General features: G+C 40.7%; 1 protein-coding gene across 1 annotated transcript in view; it reads left to right on the top strand.

Annotated features, from left to right (window-relative positions):
• The window catches only part of SFXN1 (sideroflexin 1), an 800,283-nt gene that overhangs the window by 464,821 nt on the left and 312,833 nt on the right, over window positions 1–22,629 (top strand). The gene's annotated exons all lie outside the window — the stretch shown is intronic.

A 22,629-nucleotide genomic window follows, 5' to 3' on the forward strand; every position in this document is an offset into this window, starting at 1 on the left:
GGTTACTTTCCTACTTCTTTGGAGATAATGGCCCTTAGACTAAAATTATTCCTTTCCAACTACAACTTCATGTAGAATAACAATATCTTTCATCACTTCAGAACTTCCTCTTTAGAGCTTCTCGTTTGATGCTCCCAATGGCAAAGCACCAAGAATCATAAGATGTGCCATCCTGGGGGGGGTTCTGACATAATGAATGAAGTTCTGCCACTGACATAGTACCCGGTGTTGTGGTGTAGCATTTTTATTTTGTAATTGCTCACTAAGACAACCTCATAGATCTAACGTTTGTAGATCTGTCAAGAGCCACCTTCTCCATTCAGTAATGTCAGAAATTGATCTTTAAAGGCATTATTTAAATAATAATAGCAAATCAGACCTAAAATCTATTTTGGTGTATGGACTTGGGGTGTGAAATGCGGCTAAAATACAAAGATGAACAATCACTGTTTCCTGTAAAACTTGCCATTTTGTAAAGCATTTCTGGTACAGCTGCAGTAATGGTTTCTCTGAGTTTTTAATATTATAAAGGTTATTTATATGTATATTGTTTGATGGTCATTATACCACATATTTGCTATGATTCTGATTATGTTTAGAGAAGTATGGTATTAAAATGTAAATGTGCTAGACAGTAAGTTTCTTACAGTTTTTGCATTTCTAGGTGTATGGATGAACAGCAGACTCTTAATAAAATGAGGGATTCATGTAAGTCTTATGATATTTTGCATACATTTTTGATAAAATGTGGGCTGCTAGCTAGCTTGGTATATTTATGGTAATTCACATTAACTCTTCACACAAGGAATGATGCAAGACAAATTTCTATAGAGATGTATTAGCTAGTACTGTATTGAATTTAGTTAATTACTAATTTGTGCTTCACGGTGGAATAGTTAGATCATTTCTATGTCATAACCAAGAGAGCAGATCTGTTTTCAGCACCAAAATGTAGTTTACTTTAGTTTCTGTGAAAATTCTCACTTTTATAGTCTGGGTTATAGATTGTAAATAGGAAAACTATAAATAGTCCATGTATGAAATTGTCTTTATTTTGAAACTGCATTATTATTCTGAAGTCAGGTCTGAAGTCTCTGAAGTCCTTGTTTGACTACTAGTAAGTTGCTGATAACATTTTGCAAACCATTTGAAATATTTAACTTTCAGGGTGACGTTTGACTTGCATTTTATTTTCTTCACTTTTTGTAAGACTTTTTGCCTTTTTTTTTCTTTTTCCCTTTTTCCCTTTTTCCCAACTTGATAATTGGGACTAACATGAATTGTCCTCCTTACCAGGAGTCACCTTTAGTAACTAATTTCACAGCACAGCATCAGTCATTTGCAGGCACAATTAATCTTTTTTTACCTTTAGAATGCCTAAAAAATACTTTTTTTTTTCATCTGGTTTGCTTGTTATGACATTTGTTAGAAACCGTTTTTGTGTCTTACAAACTTCATACTATTATTTTTTTTCTGGCAAGGACATAAACATTAAAACACAATGGGAATGCGTGCTGAACATTTTTCCACAATGATTTTGCTATGTTATGTAAACACAATAATGTTAAGTAGTCAATCTCGCCTTCATTCTTGCTGGATGGGTTCGGAGCCGATCCTCGGCTCCGACTCGGCACTTGCTAAGCTCGAGAGTCACTTTTACCAGCTCGAGGCAGCCCCATATCCCATGATGCAAGGCGGTAATTACCCAGATCTCATTTGCCGCTTCGCTAATGCGGTCATCCTTTTTACCAGCTCCTGGTAAGTGATTTTTCATTGCTATTTGTGAAAGATTTAGGTATCCCAATACCCAAATATTTTATTCTTTATAGTTTTTTAGTGAACCTTATTCACTTAGCTCCATACCCATTCCCTTTAGTTCCCTTATTTTTAGTTTTCTGTGTTTGGGCCTTAGGCCTTACCCACCCTCACAGTTCCTGTCAGGATTTTCCTTAGGTGTGTGGGTGTTGTGTCTTACTGTTTTAAATTTTAGTTATTAGTGTCTTTTTGGTCTGATTGGTGTGTGTGTGTGTTTTAGGACTCAGACATGTCCAAAGATACTAGGGTCTCAGGTTTCAAGAAGTGTGACTCGTGCTGTCAGAAGATGTCTCTGACAGACGGTCACACTTCTTGTATTTATTGCCTGGGACCCCTACACCTGCAGGACTCCTGTGCTATCTGTCATTCTTTCAGCCAGAGAGTCCTGCAGGAACGTAGAAATAAGTTGATCCTCAGGGGTCTTCTTAAGCCTGAGAGCTCCCCGGCTAAGGTCGGCTCCGGGAAGCCCTCCAAGCCTCCCAAGACCCAGACTTCGGTGTCCAAGTCTGTGGTCTTGGTTCCGACTCCGCCGGAGTCGACATCGGCTCCGTCCGGAGCCGATCTTTCCTTGTTGGAAGCTTCAGTACCGGCGCCAATACCCTGGCTTCGACACCTGTGTCGGCTCCGGCTGGAGCCGACACCCTAGCGTCGAAGCATGTCTCGGCTCCGGCTGGAGCCGAGATATCTTTGTCTCCGCTCCCGCCTGGAGCCGAACGTTCTTCGGCTCCGATGGCTCTGTCGAAAAAGAGGTCTAGATCTCCTTCATTGGAATCTATACACTCGGCTCCAGCCTCCCCCTTGCTTTCGGAGCGGAGCCATCGGAGCCGATCATAGAGGTCTTCCAGGCTCTCAGACCATGACTTAGAGAGAGTGGTGAGTAGGCTATTAAAATCACAGGCACTAGCCCAGATGCTCCATAGCCCGTCTCAACAGACGACTGCTATTCTACACCCTCCTGAAATTCCTCCTTCGACTCTCCTACAGAGTTCGGAGACGGAGATTATTGGTACCGTGACTGTTGCTGCTTTGGAGCCGATACCACACCTTACGGCTTCGTCGTCCTCGACTCCTATCTCATCCTTGCGACCTTCCTTGGAGGGATCCGGGCGTCGGGCTTCCCTGGTCGGTTCCGAGGGGGCGAGTGGCATTGGACCCTTGTCCGACCCCGTTCTCCCTCTCGGAGTTTCGGCCTTGGTGAGCTCGGCCCCGACATCTGCTTCGGAGCCTTCCCTTTCGGTGGGACCAGGGATCTCTGTTTCTTCGGAGCGGGATCTCTCGGCCCTCCCTGGGAGGGGAGCCTTCGAGGTGATGAGGAGTGTGCTAGCCCCTGAGCTTAGTCAGCAGTCTGTTCCTTTAGCTCCTCCTTCTATGGTGCCTGTAGATGCCTCTTCCCACTCTCTTGCTCCCGGACCCAGAGATCCATCGCCCCAGGTCTCCCCATTGGGAAGATCTTCCTCTTCCGAGGTTTCTCCTGATCCTTCAGGTGAACCCCCGTGTAAGAGGACCTGCAAGAGGAAGCACTTAGACTCCCCTGAGTCTACAACATCAGATACCGATTTAGATGAATCGGAGGGGTCCCCAAGATCTCCCTCTGAGGATGTCTCCTTTTCAGACATCCTTGAACTCTTGAAACAGAGGGGGAATTGGCCCTCCATTAATCCCTCCGAGGATGAAACGGTATACCCGGAGGCTTTTGGATCTCGACCCTCCACCTCCTGGGTGTCTCCGCCTTTCGACCCCCTCATGGAAGTCATAGCTCGAAAGGCGTGGGCATCTCCTGATTCGGTGGAACCAGTCCCCAGGAGACCTTCAAAGTTTATTTCGGCCCCCACTGAAAAGCAGTTTCTTACTAAGGGTGTCCCGGTTGATGCCATGGTGGTGGCGGCCGCCACCAAAAAGGAACTTGCAGATCCTTCCGTGCCAGTCCATCCTCCTAACAAGGAATCTAGGTCCATGGACAGGTATGGCAAGTGGATGTTTTCCTCAGTGACCTTTGCTATGCGTTCGCTGAATTATGTATGTCACTTCACCAGACTTCAGAGGGACATCCTCAAAGAATTGGGTGAAGTAGTACAGGATCCGTCAGCGGCAGGGGCTCAAGAAAAGATTGCCTCTCTGCTGGGAATCCTTAATTCCATAACCAACTCCTCCATGCGGCTCATTTGTTATGCAGCCAATGGGGCGAGTAGAGCTGCAGGCACAGGAGTGGCTCTCAGACGTCAGTCCTGGATGCGGCTCTGTAATTTTGCAGACCCCTTTAAGGCGTCCTTCACAAACTCTCCCTTTGATGGGACAACATTGTTTGGCCCTCAGGTGAAGGACACTTTGACCAGGTGCGAGCAAGACGGCAAGACTCTTTCTGCTGTAGGAGTCTGTTTCTCCACCCCTTCTAGACCTTACCCCAAAAGTCAGAAGGGAGGGAAAATGTGGTTCCGAAAATCTCAGGGAGTCGCACCTGACGCACGTGGTCAATTTACCCCCAGAGGCAGAGGGGGTAATAACAATAGACGCCGCCCTAGGGGCAGAGGAGGTCCGCAGAACCAGGGCAGCAGAGAGCCTCTCTCTGACAAGCCCTTCCAGCATCCCTGAGGTGTTGCCCGACTGTCCACCCTTGGAGGCAGTCGGGGGGAGATTGTCGCTGTACCCAGAAGCCTGGTTTTCCCTCTCTCAAGACAAATGGGTACAGTCGATCATATCCGAGGGTTACAAGATTCCTTTCGAGGAAAGCCCCTTCCCTCAAAAAGGTTCCCTTCCAGACGTTCCACCCGGTCTAAGGGAAATTGCAAAACTAGAGGTTTCAAAGCTTCTAAAAAAAAGGGCCATCCAGCCAGTACCAACAGATCATTTAGAGTCCGGAATCTACTCAAGGTTCTTTTTGGTCCCCAAAAAGACGGGAGACTGGAGACCAATATTAGACCTCAGCAGGCTCAACAAGTCTGTCAAAAAGACAAGATTTCGGATGGTCACACTTCAATCGATTTTGCCCTTTCTGGGCAAAGACAACTGGATGTGCTCCATAGACCTTCAGGATGCGTACTATCGCATAAAAATCCACAGATGCTCCAGAAGTTTTCTCCGCTTTCGGCTGGGGACCAGTCATTTTCAATTCAGAGCCCTGCCCTTTGGTCTCACTACAGCCCCCAGAGTGTTCACCAAATGCATGGCAGTGGTCACGGCTCACCTGAGACGTCAAGGATTCCAGGTGTTTCCGTATCTCGACGACTGGCTCCTCTCAGCCACCACCAGGCATCAACTTCTCCAAGCCAGAGATTACACTCTACGTCTCTGCGGTCAGTTAGGAATTTCAGTCAACTTCGAAAAGTCTTCCTTATCGCCCTGCCAATCTATTACCTTTATAGGCGCAAATCTAGACACTACCCGGATGTCAGCATACCTAACAAGTCAGAGAATCCTAGATATCCAAAACCACGTTCGGATCATCCTATCCAGCAAAAGGGTACAAGCCAGGTTGGTCCTGAAAGTGTTGGGCCTCATGGCAGCTGCTATCACACTTCTTCCTCTGGCCTGTTTTTACATGCGTCTCCTACAATGGATGTTGTTCACCCAATGGTCCTTCCAGCAGCTTCCCATACGTCACAAGATCCTGGTGACACAAACCTGCAAGAACCATCTATCCTGGTGGATTTCCTCTCCTCTAGTCCATCAGGGCAGACCATTTGTTCCCCCGGCCCCGGTAGCCACGGTCACTTTGGATGCCTCCTGATCGGGTGGGGGGCATTATCAGGGCAGGATGGTTCATGGCACGTGGCAACCGTTCGAATACCACCTGCACATAAATGTCCTAGAGATGAGAGCAGTGCTTTTAACGTTGCAAGCCCTCAACGACTTTCTTCCTTTAGGGACTATTGCAGTTCACACGGACAACATGTCCGTTGTGTGGTACATCAACAAGCAGGGCGGAACCAAGTCCTACCCCCTGTGTCGAGAGGCTCTCAGACTTTGGCAATGGGCGATCTCCTCTCATCGGTTTCTGGTAGCAACGCATATCCCCGGGAAAACCAACATAATAGCGGACAGGTTGAGCAGAGCTATACTCATGCCTCACGAGTGGTCTCTCAAGCAGTCCATAGTGGAGGAGATTTTTCAGAAGTGGGGCCGCCCATGCTGCGATCTTTTTGCTACTCCTCAAAACAGCAAATGCCCAGACTTCTTCTCTCTCTTCCCACTTCTGGGCCATCCCCCCAGAGATGCTCTTACCCAAGATTGGCCCCGGGGACTCCTTTATGCTTTTCCTCCCTTTCCTTTGATACCACAAGTACTCCAGAAAGCTACCGTCTTGAGAGCCAAAATGATTCTCATTGCCCCTTACTGGCCTCGACAAATTTGGTTCCCGTTCCTTCATCGCCATCTCTTGGTGCAGCCTTGGCATCTGGACCCAGCTCCTGACCTTCTGACCCACCAGTCGGGTCAACTGCACCGGTCCGTTCCTTCCCTCAACCTCACAGCTTGGTTGCTCCACTTCCTTCCTTAGCCAGGCTTCCTATGATCTCTTATCCCGTTAGAAATATCATAGTAGCTTCTCTTAAGTCCTCTACCAGGAGGATTTACTCTAGCAAGTGGAAACGCTTCTCCCTTTGGGCAAAATCTAAGAACATAGACCCCCTTACTGCCCCTATTCAGTCGGTCTTGGATTTTCTAACGGAAATTTTTCATTCAGGTTCTTCGTCTTCCACAGTCAAAGTTCAGTTGGCAGCAATCTCGAACTTCCATGTCGGGTTTGCAGACCACAACATTATGTCCCACAAACTTTGTAAAGCCTTTCTCAAAGGAGTGTTCCTTCTTAAACCCCCTGTTAGGGATCCTCCACCACAGTGGGACCTAAACTTAGTACTGACATCCTTAATACTTCCCCCTTTCGAACCGGCTGATTCATGTTCATTAAAGTTTCTTTCTTGGAAGACACTTTTTCTAGTCGCTATTACCTCGGCTAGAAGAGTGTCTGAACTTCATGCCCTCTGTGTTCGTCCCCCTTATTTGGTCTTCCACAAGGACAGAGTATCCTTGAGAACCAATCCATCCTTTTTGCCCAAGGTTGCTTCTAAGACAAATTTGAACCAATCCATTGATCTTCCTGTATTTTTTCCAAATTATTCCAACAGAGCGGAACAAAAATTACATTACCTAGATGTTCATCGCCAACTCAGGTTTTACTTAGACAGAACGAAGCAATTTAGGAAATCCGATCAGCTCTTCCTTTCTTATGCTGAAAATAAAAAAGGTCTCCCCCTCTCTAAAGTGACCTTATCCAGATGGCTATCTTCCACTATTTCTGACATTTATCAGCTTAGGGGCAAACAGCTGAGCTCAAAACCTAAAGCTCATCCCACAAGAGGTCTAGCCACTTCTACAGCTTTTCAGGCTAGGCTACCCTTAGATACTATTTGTGCAGCAGCCACTTGGGCCACTCCTCATACTTTCGTTTCTCATTACAAATTGGATTTGGCCTCCAGGGACAGGGCAAGCTTTGGTTCCACTGTTCTCAAGAGTCTGTTCCATTGAGCCACCCAGGATAGAGGTGCTAGGGACGCGGTCCCATCCAGCAAGAATGAAGGCGAGATTGACAACTTAACATTTAGAAGTTATGTACCTACCATAACGTTCCATGTTAGTTGTCTTCTTTCGCCTTCTTTCTTGCGTCACTCCCTCCTGTCTCCCTAGCCTGGACAGACCTTGATCTCCCTTTTTCTCTGGAAGATTCTTCTTCCTTGGACACCAGATAGTTCTTGTCCTTGATTACCTGGTTTCCATTACAGCCTTTTTAGGTTAGTTGTTCCTCTTTCCTTGATGGAAAGTTTTTATAGGCAGTTTTTCCTCTAGATACCAAACGAGATCTGGGTAATTACCGCCTTGCATCATGGGATATGGGGCTGCCTCGAGCTGGTAAAAGTGACTCTCGAGCTTAGCAAGTGCCGAGTCGGAGCAGAGGATCGGCTCCGAACCCATCCAGCAAGAAAGAAGGCGAGAGAAGACAACTAACATGGAACGTTATGGTAGGTACATAACTTCTAATTTCAGACCATACCACCTGACGTTTAGCTACTGCACTGCTTGTTACAGGTGTGTAGCGTGTTATGTTTGGTTTTATGACTAAACGTGAAATATAAACCACATGGATAATATTAAAACAGGCAGCTTAAACTGGAACTTCAAGAGGAGGAAGAGAAGAGTAGTTTTCAAAGGGAAACCTGAATAGAATGAGAGAACTACAGGAAAGAGGTGAAAAGGTCATGAAAAAAAGATTAGAGAATTGAGGGAGCTTGAAAATAAGTAAGACTACAGAAATCAGATTATAGAAATAAAGAGAAAAGTACTGGGACTTGCTCACTTTGAAAATACGCCCAAAGCTCTTAAAACATTGGCAGGAAGATGATGAAAGACTTAAATACTGGAACACAAACAAAATCCAACAAAGTAGAGGGAATGTTTAGCAAATTTCATGAAATGTTATGAGCACCCCAAGAGGTGTGGGGGTGCAAGGAATATGGAATAATTTATGGAAGGGCTGGAGGGCTCCACATGCCAAGAAAAGATGCATAACAAAAAGAGCAGTTAGTCGTCCTGATAATGAAGGTGAAAATTTAAGGTACATTTGAGGAAATAAGCAGTGGGAGCATTCCCTGGATGGGAGGGATGTCAGTAGAAATATGGAGGGTGGTAAACAAGAGGTGGTATTCTTCTCATATAAATTAATGAAATGAAATATTAAAATGGAACAATATACCAGAGTCATGGAGGGGATGTGGTAACAACAGTGATACCTAAAGAGGGTAAAAATTCAGCATTTCCTAGCTCATATAGACCAATGCCATTCCTTAGCCATGAATAGAAGGTTTTTGCATCTAGTCTGACAAATGGGTTGGCGGACCCAGTACAAACATTAGTCGTCATGGATTTGTGAGGGGGAGGCCAACATTTAAAGACATTGTGAGAACACATATGACATCGATTGCAGCTTTTCAGAAAAATCAAAAGATGATGATAATGGAATTAGATGCTGAGAAAACATTCAGAATGATACATTGCAATTATTTATGGAAAACATTCAGAACGATACATTGTAATTATTTATGGAAAATGTTTAAGATAGGGATACCAGGACAATTTATAGAGACAATGCAAGCAGTAAATACTGGTAAAAGGGCTAGAGTAAAAGTTAGAAGACTATCATCAGTGATAAAAACTGGGAGAGGGGAAATGCAGGGATTGTTGCTCTTCCCTTTGTTTTTAGCTTTACATCTACAACCACTGAAATTAAAGTTCTGAAAATAAATGAGAGGATAGATATGGGGGGGGGGGGTTTGCAGATGACATAATAATTTACAGTAGAAGACTGGAGAAGGTTATTCCAAAATTATTTAAGATGTGAAGACAATTTACACAAATGTCAGGATATAAGATTAATGAATGGAAACTGAAGGCAATATGTGTCTGTTATGTCCCTACTCATAATCTAGTCTAAGAATGCCCATACTTATGAGGTCATTACAAGCTGAGGTGCCTAGGCGTATGGTTAATTAATAAAGCAAAATAATCACCTAATGAAACATAGAATGATGTTAAAAATAAGATCTCTGGTATGATTAAAAGATGGACTGTAGTAAGAATGGACACTGAAAGTGCTACCTACACTAAAGCAGGCAAAGCTGATTTCACAGTACTGAACCTCACATCGCCAAAAACACACTGTATAGAACATCGGATTTGTCTCCCCTTCCAGACTCATGTTAGCACTTGTTTTTGGCTCCAGAGTGGTAGGGACTTTTGGGATTCATTTTTATGACTTTTTTGATTTTCAGAAATACAAGATTCAGTATTATGAAGCTGGCAATGCAAGTTTCAGTATAGGTGACTTAGATCCTCCGATAGTAAACCCAATAAAATACCTAGAGTGGATTGGATAAAAATGATACAACCAGTTGAAGAGGGGGAGGGCTTAGCAGACCCACATCTGCAAGTATACTATAAAGCAGAGCAAATCAGATTAGGGTACCTGCCGTCTTCAGAACAAGGAGTACAACTCCAAATGAAAAGAGATGATTTGGGGGTAAGAAGGGGATAATCAGAGTCCTAAAAATAAACATATGGAGTCAAGCAATAGCAACACAATTACATAGGTCAGATGTATGGTGAACTGGCAGTGTTATTTACGCAGAAGAGAAATCATACAATGGAACTTTGAGAAAAGAAAGTAGATATAGAAGAATGGTGGGAAAGAGACTGGAAGATTTATTATTGTGGTCAGTTGAGAAAGAATGACAAGAGAGTGGATAGAAAGGAATTTGGGAAGTTACTGAAGATGGAAGAAAGGGAAGTACTTGTGTGGGGTTGTGTATAATACTGAGAAAATATGATGCAAGAATAACAAGAAAGGAACTGCAGATGCCTGACATTGTAAGACTATTGACTGAGGTAAGAACAACACAAGCAAGCAGTAAAAACATTAGTAAACAGATTATATGAGGCCATACTCAAGGACAGAGGAGATGCAAAGAATAACAAAGAAAGAAGTTACTAAAGAAATATGGGAACAAATAATGTACGGTGCCAAAACTAACAAAATCAAGACAATTCAGATGTTTTGCATGGAAATGGCTACATAAGTACTTTTAAACCCCATAACGATGTTTCCAGGGGTAAGTAACCAGTGCTGGTGGTGTGCAAGAAATGAGGTGGGAGACTGGAAACATATGTTTTGGGGATGTCATAAACTAGAAAGATATTAAAAAGATGCTACAAAAACTGAAGCAGGACAAAGTAGGAAAGAAGGAAGAAATGTGGGATGTGGAGTTCTGCACCAGTTATGTAAAAGGTGAAGTACGGGAAATATGCATTAGAGCATTAACCACTCTGTTATTCTCCATAAAATCAGTAGCAAGGAAGTGGAAAACAACAAACTGAAATCTAACGATGCAATTCAAGTGGTGATTGAAGTGAGAGAGCTAGAAAGGGATGCAGTGAGAAACACCACTAGTCAACTGCAGAGGAGGGAATGGCCCACATGGGAAATTATCACAGAGGGACAGAATGCTGGAAGTGAAGTAGACCAAGAAGTTCAATGAGTGCAGAGGCCAGAATTCAAAAGGAGGAGAGGCAAGTGAGAAGGAAGAAGCTGTGGAATAATAAAAGGAAAAGTAATACATTCATTGTGAACTCTGGTATTGGGTTTGCCGTGAAGGTAAGGAATGTTAAGTAAATAAATTAATATTGATTAACAATGGGGTAGCTGCCAGAGAAGTACGTGGATCATGCCCGAGGATTACATAAATTGTAATGTTGAAGTGACAATGTTTTATGAAAAAAAAAGTAAACAAACAGAAAATCACTTTAAAGGGAAGCAGTAAGGTAAATGTTATTTTTAGAATGTTCTTCCATCCTTCCTTATTCAAGCTGTATTTGATTCTTATTTATTTATTTATTTATTTTCAAAAGAATCGAGTCTTATAGTATACCGAGAACTGAAGGTTACTTTTTCTTTATTGTGTTGATTGTTACTGTCTGCATGAAGTGAAGTAACTGGTTATAATGGAAGAGCTCGCAGTGATGCTTAAGGATTTGTATGGAGCTATATCATTAGAAAGTTTGAAAGTGGCCAGTGATGTCCCTCAGGACTTTGTGCTGCAGTCTCTCCCTTTTTGGCCTTTATTTCTCAGATCTCCAAGTGGAGAGTCAAGAAGTCTGGTTAATGAAATTTGCAGATGATAGCAAATTAGGGGTTGTTTTTTTAAGTTGCTTATAAAACACAAACCTTCCAAAATGAACCCTGCACAGTAAACCCTTGGTGTACTAAAATAGTCTCAAACTAAATGCTAAAAAAGTATAAGATCATCACTTTTGTTAGACAGCCCCTCTACTCATTGTATTGTACAGACAATACAGCACTACAAAATGAAAATGTAGTTGGGGACCTAGAAACTTCGGCCAGTAACCCACTCTTTTGACCATCCTGTAGCTATGCTTTTCAGGAAATCCTTTTACTTAGCCCAGTTAATTATTCCATTATATTCAACATTGGTGAAACGTATTATTAAGTACAATGCCCCCTTTGGGATGTGTGTCACTAAACATGTGACCTCAAAGTTTCTTAACCAAAAAGGTCACAAGCGTAAAGTCTTTGAGCTGCCAAGAGAGGTCAGAAGGTCTGTCTCTTTATTCTGTGCCTTATAGTCTTTTGAGGAGAGAGATATTTCTCACTGTGCCATTAGAGTCTTAGTTGTCATGGAGCTCCTCTATCTTTGCAAGTACAAATATCTCCAGCAATACTAGATCCAGGGACTTAAATCTTCACCAACAGATAAGGAACACATGACAAAGGGACACATTTATAACATAGCATCATTCAGTCCTTTGGAATAAATTTTCCCTGCATGTTAAACAGTACACCTCACTATCTTCTTTATAAGTAACTCAGAAAACTTAGATAACTACCAGTATGTCAGAGATTTTCCTTTATATCCTTAATTTTAAAGAGGTGTTCTTGTTCTGGATAGAGAGAAGAAAATGTGTAGAGTTTGTAACAATAGTATTGTCTTTAGCTAGATGGAATGAAGGACTATTTAGAGTTAGTAAAGTTGATAAGTAGGTCATGCATTCATTCATTTTTGCATATTCTTGGTTTTTCACATAAGAATATGTAGGGGAGTCTTGATGAATTCAGCTGGGGAGTCTTGATGAATTCAGCTGAATGTTTAGCAACAGTGGTGCTAAGATAAGTAAGGGAATATGATATTACTGAAGTATACTACAGTGTTTCTAGTTTATTAGTAATAAAAAGGTCAAGCAAAGAGTGGTTGCCAGATTGAAACACATGGTGGTTATCTGTTGTGTAAGTGGCTTCCTAAAATAATGTTATTGGAGCAAGATTTTTAACCAACATGCTAATTCTAGTCTGCCTGAATCAAAAAGTTTATTTTGTATTGCAAGAAAGAGTTTAATGCATTTAGCAGCCCTGTCATCGTTGGGAGCTGGAGGCAGGTAGGTGATTACCTTGCAGACTTTGGTATGACCAACTTTGTTGTTGTTAGCTGCAGTTCAGTTCGGACTGTGTTCATCACTTGTCAAAGATAGTGGCATTAAAGTGGAAAGGAGGCTTCTTACACTTGGGTTCAAGATACTCTGTCCAGTTAGTTTTATATTTATCCATTTTGATGCAGAAGTAGTGAGTAATTAAAGGGGGGAAACATGAATCGGAGTTTCAGGAATGATCATGATACCTGAACCATTAGTAGTTAACCAGGCAGAAATAGCATCAGAATTGTTTGAGCTGCACCGTGTGCTCACTAGGATTATTTTAATATTGTGGTAGTTGTAAAGACAGATTACTGGGCTAACTTCATTGTGTCTTCTGAATATTAGAATGACTAGAAACTAGGACTAGGACAGGAATATATCCATCCATCCTCAACCCTTTTTGCACACGGGATTAAGGTGTCACTTTAACAGTGACAATCATCTCGAGCCAAGGTTTACACTGCCACGTGACTAGCCCTGCCACGGTAGTTCATCTCACTCGCACACACACTTGCACCTACGGCCAATTTAGTGTGTCCAATCCACCTACTTGAATGTCTTTGGAATATGGGAGGAAACCAAAGCACCTGGAGGAAACCCACATGACCGCAGGTAGGACATGCAGACTCCACACAGAAGGCACCCCAGATGAGAATCGAACTGGAGAAGCTCTTGCTGTGAGGTGACAACACTAACCGCTGCACCACTGCAGCTGCCCCCTAAAAATAAGCATGAGGGGTAGTTGAAATACTTAAGGTGCTACCTGACTACATCATACATGTTTTGAGGCAGAATTTTTAAGTAAAGAGGAATGGAAGATCATGAAGTTGGCAGAAGAATGGAATGTCATAGTAAAGCAAAACATATCAAACTATGTAGAAATCATCCACTAATAAAGATGTAGATTGAGGGGATTGACCTGTATCTTGGCAGACAGTTATTTCAAGGCTGAGAAAGGAAATGGAAGCTTTTATACAGAGTGAGTGAGAACAGTCACCTTACAGTGGCACACAGTGAGATGTAAAATACTTTCCATAGTGCATAGTGGCACAGCTGCATTATTTGTAGTTCAGTATTGACCTCCTGTCACTGTTTTTGTGTGTAGAATTTGCATGTTTAGCTTGTGTCTGCATTACTTTCTTCATATAGCCTTATTTCCTTTTTGTGTCAATAAAACATGGTAGTTGACTGCCTACAATAAATTATTACTTGTGTATATGTGTATATAGCTCTCAGAAAAACAAAAAACAGTACTCTGTTAGATTAAAAAAAACACTTTCATTCTCTCAAAGTGAGCAAATGATATACAATTGGTTTAGCTTATGCATGGTTTGGCAGTATTTAAAAAACTAATGAAACATTTCCTTCCTTTTGTAGGATGTCAGAAGTCATGAGATAAAAAACAGCGGTAGTATGCAAACTTTTATAAGCACAGAAGCAGTATAGCAGGAAAAATATATTACCAGGCAGTCTCCCATCCAATTACTAACAAAAAATTATTCTAGTACAGCAACCAAACACCTGTTGTATTATTGTAATATTGTAGTAATATAATACAATGCTGCCTCACAAAACAGTGAACATTTTCTGTTTGGACTAGATTATAATTTTGCTAAGTGCTTTCTGGACCTTGTTTCCGAGAGCTAGATTTATGGTACTGTGGGATAGTTTGGATTCATTCTCATGACAATTATAAGGTATATTGAAGATTTGAGGCTAGCAATAAGTCATAGTGTGGTCCTGAGTTGAAATAGCCATTTGGAGTACCTTGAAACTAGAAACACTGTTGGAAGTGATTAATAGAGCTTTATTTTTTATGTGGCTTTGAAGGGTGGCATATCTTTAGAGTCAAAGGAAGGTTGTCCTGTTACTACTAAAGATAGTTTTGGTGATCTGACTGTTAAGTTATAAATGGGAGGGTCAGCTAACAAATGATAATTATGGCCATTTCTCTGTGTTTAAGGTTTGAAAAGGTAAACATAGTTTTCTGTATTGTAAGGGGAAAAAAAAAAAAAAACAGTCACTGACCTAAAACTGAGTATTGGTGGACCGAGCCAAAGTATATTAATTAGTAACAGAATGTGACTGCAGATATGACAGGAAAGATAGGCAGAGAGAATGATAGAAGTAAAGTAAAAGTAAACTGGGTTTCATCTTCATGCTGAAAGACTAGGCACCCTGCTGCCATTGGCATTAGGGTGTATGTATAAGGCTGAGTAGCAGAAAGGAAGGGTGAGGGGAGGGTAAACCACATCTTGTGCAAATAGCAATGTGAAACTGAGGAGTGCATCACAGAGTTTCTGTAAAGCACAACTCCATTTCCAACTGTATAAGTACATGAATTTGTACACATTCATTCAGAAATCAGTAAATGTAGTTATTGACATTCATTCAGAACAGGATTTGAACCCCACTGTTTACTAAGTGTTGTGATTGTTGTCATCTCAGTACATTCCCTTGTATTATCACAGGGAGAGGTCATTTTACAAAGTGCTTTTTTGCTTATCCATACTACTAAAAGTAGTGATTCTGCTGCCCTAGTAAGTCTTGTATGCAGGCGAACTTAAAAGAAGGGAATAGTAAACATGTTTCTTGAATATTTTATCTTAAACTTAAGGCTCTGAAGTGGGGAAAAAAAGTGTGCATATTTAAAGTGACATGTTTCTACTGGACTGTTGGATGGTGAGAATGAAGGTTACACAGGTCTCCAAGAAATGAAACCAAGGAGTTATAAGTGCCATTACCAAAGTCACTGATAACAAGGTAGCAAAGCATATGGAACACTGCTGCAGTTCTAGGAATGGCCTGCTCACTTGCAGAGATAAACATTACTGCCTCAGTACAACACTATGACGAGACAGTAACAGAAGTGAACATTGCGTGTGCATAGTTTATAGTCCATGAATAATATGAAGTACCTTGTTAGTTCTGTGGCTTTTATTTACTTTTGTTGGCTGCTTTTCAACTCTCTGTATTATTTTCATTCATTAATATTGTATTTTGTGTTAAAATGCACCCGCTGAGATGTTATGCATCTCTTGCCTGTTGTGAATTCTGTATCAGTACATTTGAATCTTTTGGGAATCTCTGTATCTGTGGAGCTTTGCTCTTTAGGCCTCAACCATAAAAGGGTATCTTAACCAGTTGATCTTTACTGATGAACAAAAGGAGTAAATAATCAATAAATCCGTAAAACTGAAATATCCTGCATGGTTTTGGAAAGGATTGGATAAATTTAGAAATCAGTTGGAGAGACCCTAAAGATTCCTAACAAAAAAGATCATGGGGCTAAAAGACCTGAGCTACCAAGAGATGCTTTGAAGTTTTGACCCTGTATTCAATTTTTGATAGACTTCTTAGGGGTGGTCTCTGCCTTGCCTTCCCCAATCATTAGTGATTTGGTATTCCAAGATATCTTATTTCTCTACAAATCAAACAGTCCAGTGAACACTAGAACCAGATATGTAAACCTGTTTCAGCAATTAAACAAGTTGTGGTTGAGACAGATTTGTCAGGCAAAGACTAATTCCTTTCTGTGGAACAAATTTCCACTCCTGATCAAGCAGTGTGACAGATGGATTGGTATTCATAAATTCACCCCCAGAGTGAATTGCCTGTCACTTCCTGAAAGCGGAAGTAAGATCTTAGAGTTGATACTGACAAGGCTTAAATAGCCCCATGACCCAGTTGTATTTTGTGTGTGTGTGTGTGTGTGTGTGTGTGTGTGTGTGTGTGTGTGTGTGTGTGTGTGTGTGTGTATGTATGTATATCTATCTATATATATATATATATATATATATATATATATATACATACACACACACACACACACACACACACATATTTTTTCCTCTATGAAACTGGGATTCTACAGCAGGAAGTTGCAAGATGTTATTGCATGTCTGATTTTATGTTGTGAAATATATACATAACTAACATTTTTTTAGATGGTGCACTGCAAAAGTGAAACTGAAGAGGTTTGTTCCTTTTATTATTAAACACGTGCAATTTGCCTTTTTAACTTGTTAGATAAAATGAACCAGTGGCAAGAGGTTCTCTGGTTTGATTCTCCGCTGGGATGCCTTCTGTGCAGAGTCTGCATGTCCTCCCTATGGTCACATAGGTTTCTTCCGGGTGCACCAGTTTCCTCCCACATCCCAAAGACATACTGTAGGTGGATTGGACACTCTAAATTGGCCCTAGACATGAGTGCGTGTGTGTGCCTTCCTTGGAAGGTTGGACGCCGGGCTGGCAACTTGACACAGTAAAACTACTGCCAGTCATGAGCAGACAGGTGATCCACTGTGGCGACCCCTAACAGGGAAAAAGCCGAAAGAAAAAGAAGATAAAATGAACCAGTGAACAGGTTCATGCTTGAAGGCATGTTTGGAAGATCTGTTTTTGCTGATGTCTTATGTAAGGGTCACTTCTCTTAACTGCTTTTCTTCATAGTTCATAGGTTAGTACTAAGTTAACTGCCCTTGCGTGCTATTGTAAGCCTAGCCAATTTTCTCTTGTGAGACTCAAACCCTGCACCTTGTGTTTGTAAGGCAAACACCTTAATCATTAGGTCACCCTCCCAACAAAGTGACCGAGATCTTGAACAATGTCTACTCAGTCTCAGTTTCCTAGCCATAGTTCTTTGCCTTCGTCTAAGTGACTGAGTTGTTGAACAATGTCGACGGTCACAGCTCCCTTAGCTTCACTCTGAACACAGCAAAGTATTCTTGGAAGTTGAACTTATCCTACAGAGAGGCTTCCAACACATTTTCCCAGAAGACCATCTCTGATCATTTGCATCTCCAAGATCTATTTAACCAAAAGATTCCGTACAGCAAATCACTGCCAAAGGATGATCAGCTCGTAGTTTGGCCTTTATCTTAATCTAAATGTAAGTAAAGTACCTACTCAGGGCTGCTGGCATAGCCATCCAAGTTTTCATCACTCAAAGCCGTGGGGTGTTCTGTTGACAAATGCATACATAAGCCACTTTGTCTTTAAACCTGGAGTTTACTATGAGCAGTCACTGACTTTTACAGAAGTCCATTAACAACTCATGACTTCATTTCAGATCAAGGGGATTGTCCTTCCTAATCATGCCTTTCTGGTTAGCTCTGCAATTCCCCTCATAAGCATTGTAGTCTCCCAGTAAGACTAAAATCAGCAGGTGGCACCATCGTGGGCATATTGTCCACCTTCTCCAAAGGGCTGAGTTGTCTGTATAGCTGTTCTATGTGTAAATAAAAACAGATGTCTTTGTCTTTCTCTGTGAGACTCGCAGCTAATCTGAAACAACTCTCTCGACAGCTAGGAAAAATTCATCTGCATGTTCCTCAGCTGTGATCATCGGAGAATTTCCACAGCCGCCTCAGATGTCTGATAAGGAGCAGTCCTAGAACAGCAGCAAGACAACTGCTGATGTAGTAGTCTGAATCCAAAGCTGATTTTGTACAATTTTTTACAGTCTTATTGAATATAGTCATACTTTTCCATTTCAAGCCCCTGCACATTCTCCTTCACCACATCCTAAAACCCATTTTCTAGGTTTATATTGGCTGAGCCCCTTCTTCTTACACCTTCTGTCTGTCTGTTACTACATCTGACTGCCCATCCAAAATTATACTGTGTTTTAAAAACAAGGACTGGGGGGGGGGGGTAAACTTTAATTTACTTTCATGGCCTGCGGACTGCATCAGTATGATATTTTCTTCATTCCTACATACTTACCTCATGTAATAGTTTCTATGAATTTATAGACCATTTAATAGCAGAAGAAACCTAGAAAACAAATTTAATGAGCACGTTATGCTTGCATATTTGCTTAAGTGTTGCTTTAATCACAATATTTTATTATTTCTTTAAAGCCCAGTTTGTCTAACAAACTTCTCTGTAGGTATCAGTCTGTTCATCTGGTGCATTAAGGGACAAAGCACTCTAAGCTTCTATCTCCACCTCTTCCCTCAGAGCATTGCAAACTTTGATTCTGATTATAAGACCCCGTAGACTATCTCCCTAAAAACTGTCGAGGGAGGCAAAAGCTGAAAAAATGCATACATTGGGAAAATAAAGAACTCCTTTCAGATTGCTCAGTTCCTGGTACTGTTCTAAATTTCTAACTCAGTACATCTTCAGGACAGTTGTAAGAAGGTGGCCTTTAAAGAAGGAAAAAGTTCTGTCTTTTGACTTAGTATCCTTTCCTTACTGACATTCTAACAAAAAAATCAGGTGGAGGTCTTATGATAGGGATTAAAGATAGCTATGAGACTTGTGATTATTACATGTTCAGTGATAACACCAATACTACAGACTGTGTACCTGTGACAATAAAGACAACCCCGGAATATATAACAATTGTTGGAGTGTACAGACCACCAAAGTCAAGTTCAGATGACCTAGAGGAATTCATACATTTCTTACATGAAACACAGGAGGGAAGAATAATATTAGCTGGGGTCATAAATTTAGCAGAAACAGACTGGAATAAAATTGATTCAACAACGTTAGTAAAGAAATTATTCACAGAGTATATTCAGGAACAACAAATGCTTCAGATTGTAAAAAAACCTACAGGGGACAGGATATACTAGTTATTGTTTGTGTTCCCAAATAAATTACTGCAACTTCAAGTCAAGTTTTACCACCATTGATGTGCAGTGATCATGGGGTCATAAAGGTTAATTTGTTGCTAGATAATTCTGCCGAACTGAAATCTAAACTAATGCACAGAAGGTTAATTACAGATTATAGGGAAGCAAAACAGCTACTATATAAAACTAAGTGGAGTGAGGTGTTCAGTGGAAAAACTGCAGATGGAATGTGGAAGTTTTGAAAGAGAAATTGTTTGAGTGCAAAAAGTCAAAAAAATGTTTAACATCAGGATCTAGGCACACATCATCTGAGGGATATATTTCTATAAGAACAAGATACCTGATTAAGGTGAGAGACAAAAAATATAAGAAATGGAAGAGAGGTTGAACTACAACTTTGAAAACTGAAATAAACGAGCTGGGCAAGCACATTAAGCATAGCGTTAAACAAGATCAAGAACATTTTGAAGAAAATGTATATAAAGATATTGAGCATAATAGGAAACCTTTTGATAGATACATAAGATGTGGAAGGAGTAAAGATACACAAATTGATAAACTGTGTGCAGATTCTAAAATTTATTCTCAGACATAACAGATTATACATATATTTACAAAATCTTATGCAAAACAGTTTGGCTGCACAAAAGGAGTGGTAAGTTGTCCTAGTGGCATCCAGGTTACCCCAGATAATGGAATCAAATTAAATGATATTGAAAAAGATCTGTGCAAACTGGATCCAAACAAAGGGCAGGGAGGAGACTGAATAATTTACAATGACCTGAGAACACTTCAGCAAGAACTTACACTACCATTATATCTGTTATTCACTAGGTCATATAAGTATGGGGAGATTTGTCAAGATAGAAGACATGCACTTATTAAACTTGTCTTTAAGGGAAAGGGGAGTAGGACAAACCCAGAGTCATATAGACCCTTGAGTCTACTTTCATGTTGTAGAAAAATAATGGAGAAGGTAATACTGGATAAGTTATTGTCAGAACTGGATAGATTGGGACTTGAAACCATATATCAGCATGCATATGTTGAAAATAGATCTATTACTACCTGTAACATGATGTTCTATAACAATATAATAACAGCTATGAATGAAACATTGTGCTGTGATGTGATTTATATAGATTTAACTTCAGCATTTGACAGGGTCATGCACAAAACACTGATCAATAAATTAGTACAACTAGGTATCGATGTACTGTTGATAAGATGGATAGCTGCATGGCTTACAAATAGGAAATGGCAAGTATCACACACCAACTGGACAGGTGAAATCCTTGGTTACAGTCAAGGTGTCCCACAGGGCTCTGTACTAGGCCCTTACTTGTTTAGATTGAATCTTTCAGATTTTACTTTTTCATCTGAGGTGTTCTACAGTCTATATGCTGACAGCCTGAAATTGGGTAAACTGATTACAAGTGTTACAGATAAGGCATGTCTGCAAAATAATTTGACTAAATTGACCATTTGGGCACAGGAGAATAATATGTTGATAAATACATAAAAAAATAAGTATATGAGATTTGGGAGACATAAACTGAAAGGTGAATATTTAATACAGGACACAGTGATTGAAACTGTAGACTCATTTAAGGACGTGGGTATATGGGTAGATTCAGCTATGAGTTTTTCTAATCATATCAGCCAATTGGCTAATGATAGTTATGAAAGACTAAAATATATGAACTTGTACAGTATCTCTTACAGGTATTTAAGAGGAGATCTTATTCGGGTATATAGGGCATTTAGGGACAACTACCTCTGGAAATGTTTGGGGTTATCAAAACGTACTAGAGAGAATCATCAGACAACCTATGTAGAAGATTCTATAGGAATGAGAAGTGTACTAACTGGTTCTCTGACAGAGTAGCTGATGCTTCGAACAGACTACCAAATTACAATAAAGCAAGTACTAGTTTAGATATTACAGCCTGGACATTTATTATAGGAACAAGTGTTTTGGCATGTTGTCAAGCTAGAAGGGCTTTAATGCCCGTGCTTGAAACATTTGTATGTATGTATGTACTGTACTTCTGAGCTCCCCTGGCTGTACCTTACTTCTGGTCTTGGCGTAACTTGATTTTCCTTTACTCCTGTTTTTCCTTCTGTCCCATTCCCAATACAAATCCCAATTAGTTCCAATAAGCTTGCCATCTGGGTACTATGTGTGGATAAGACAGACAGAGTTATTTGGGGGAGGTTGCATGTCTAACTTGTACTTTTAACTAGATAAACTAGTTTAAGCCAGTGACTAGGTATGTGTTGGACAAAAATCTCTGAAGGCATAGTGGTACTCGTGCCTTGTCAGAATTAGCCTTCAGTAATATCCCTCCATTTTTTATAAGCATACTTCCATGTTTGTGGCCATATGTTTTCATTGACCCAGAGTTACCCTTCCGAGGACCCCTTCCATGCAGTTGCTTCACATTAATCATCATTTCCCTTAGAGAGTGTCTGACCAGCCTGTCATGAGCCTAGATGTAAGTTTTTCCTCCTTCTCCCATTCTTCCTAAATCTTAGATTCCCAGCTAGCTGTTGTGTCATAGCAGGGAAACTTTCCTCTGGACTCATTACTGGCCTGCTACTTCCAAAGCCCAGATCTTTGAAATGCACCATCCATCTATGGTGCATCACATGGAAGTGCTGTCTTCCTACCATAAAATGTCCTTATTGGGCAAATGTATTCCTTTACCAAGTTGTCTTTGTTAACTGGTAGGCCTGTTAATTGCATTTGCTTTCTTTTCTGGTGGCGACCTAAAGTTCTTAATGTGGTTAAGTAACTTTTCAGAGTATATCAGTATGCAGGCAGATGTTTTTTATTTTTATTTTTTTTGGGGGGGGGGGTCATAGCCTGGATGGCATGAAAATTATTTATTTTGTCTCATTTCCTTAGCAGTTAGTTGTGCTGGGTACATTATTACAAATACATTTTTATTACAGAAGTAATTTGACTATCCTGCATTGTGAAATTTAATAAATTTGCTTTTATGCTTTGCTAGTTGTATGAACCTAAATTTGCGAAGCTTAGTAAATGAAGAAAATTGGTCAATAATTATTTGTTCGGTCTTTCCACTATTCTTGTCGTTTTGAAACATTTCCAGAATGTGCACATTTTTAGACATTATTCTTTGTAAACTTAATTAAAAGTGCAAATGTCCTACTTGAAGTGGTAATCACTCAT

Source organism: Protopterus annectens, chromosome 4.part0 (assembly GCF_019279795.1).
Source record: "Protopterus annectens isolate FY-2018-M chromosome 4.part0, PAN1.0, whole genome shotgun sequence".
Taxonomy (NCBI): Eukaryota; Metazoa; Chordata; order Ceratodontiformes; family Protopteridae; genus Protopterus; species Protopterus annectens.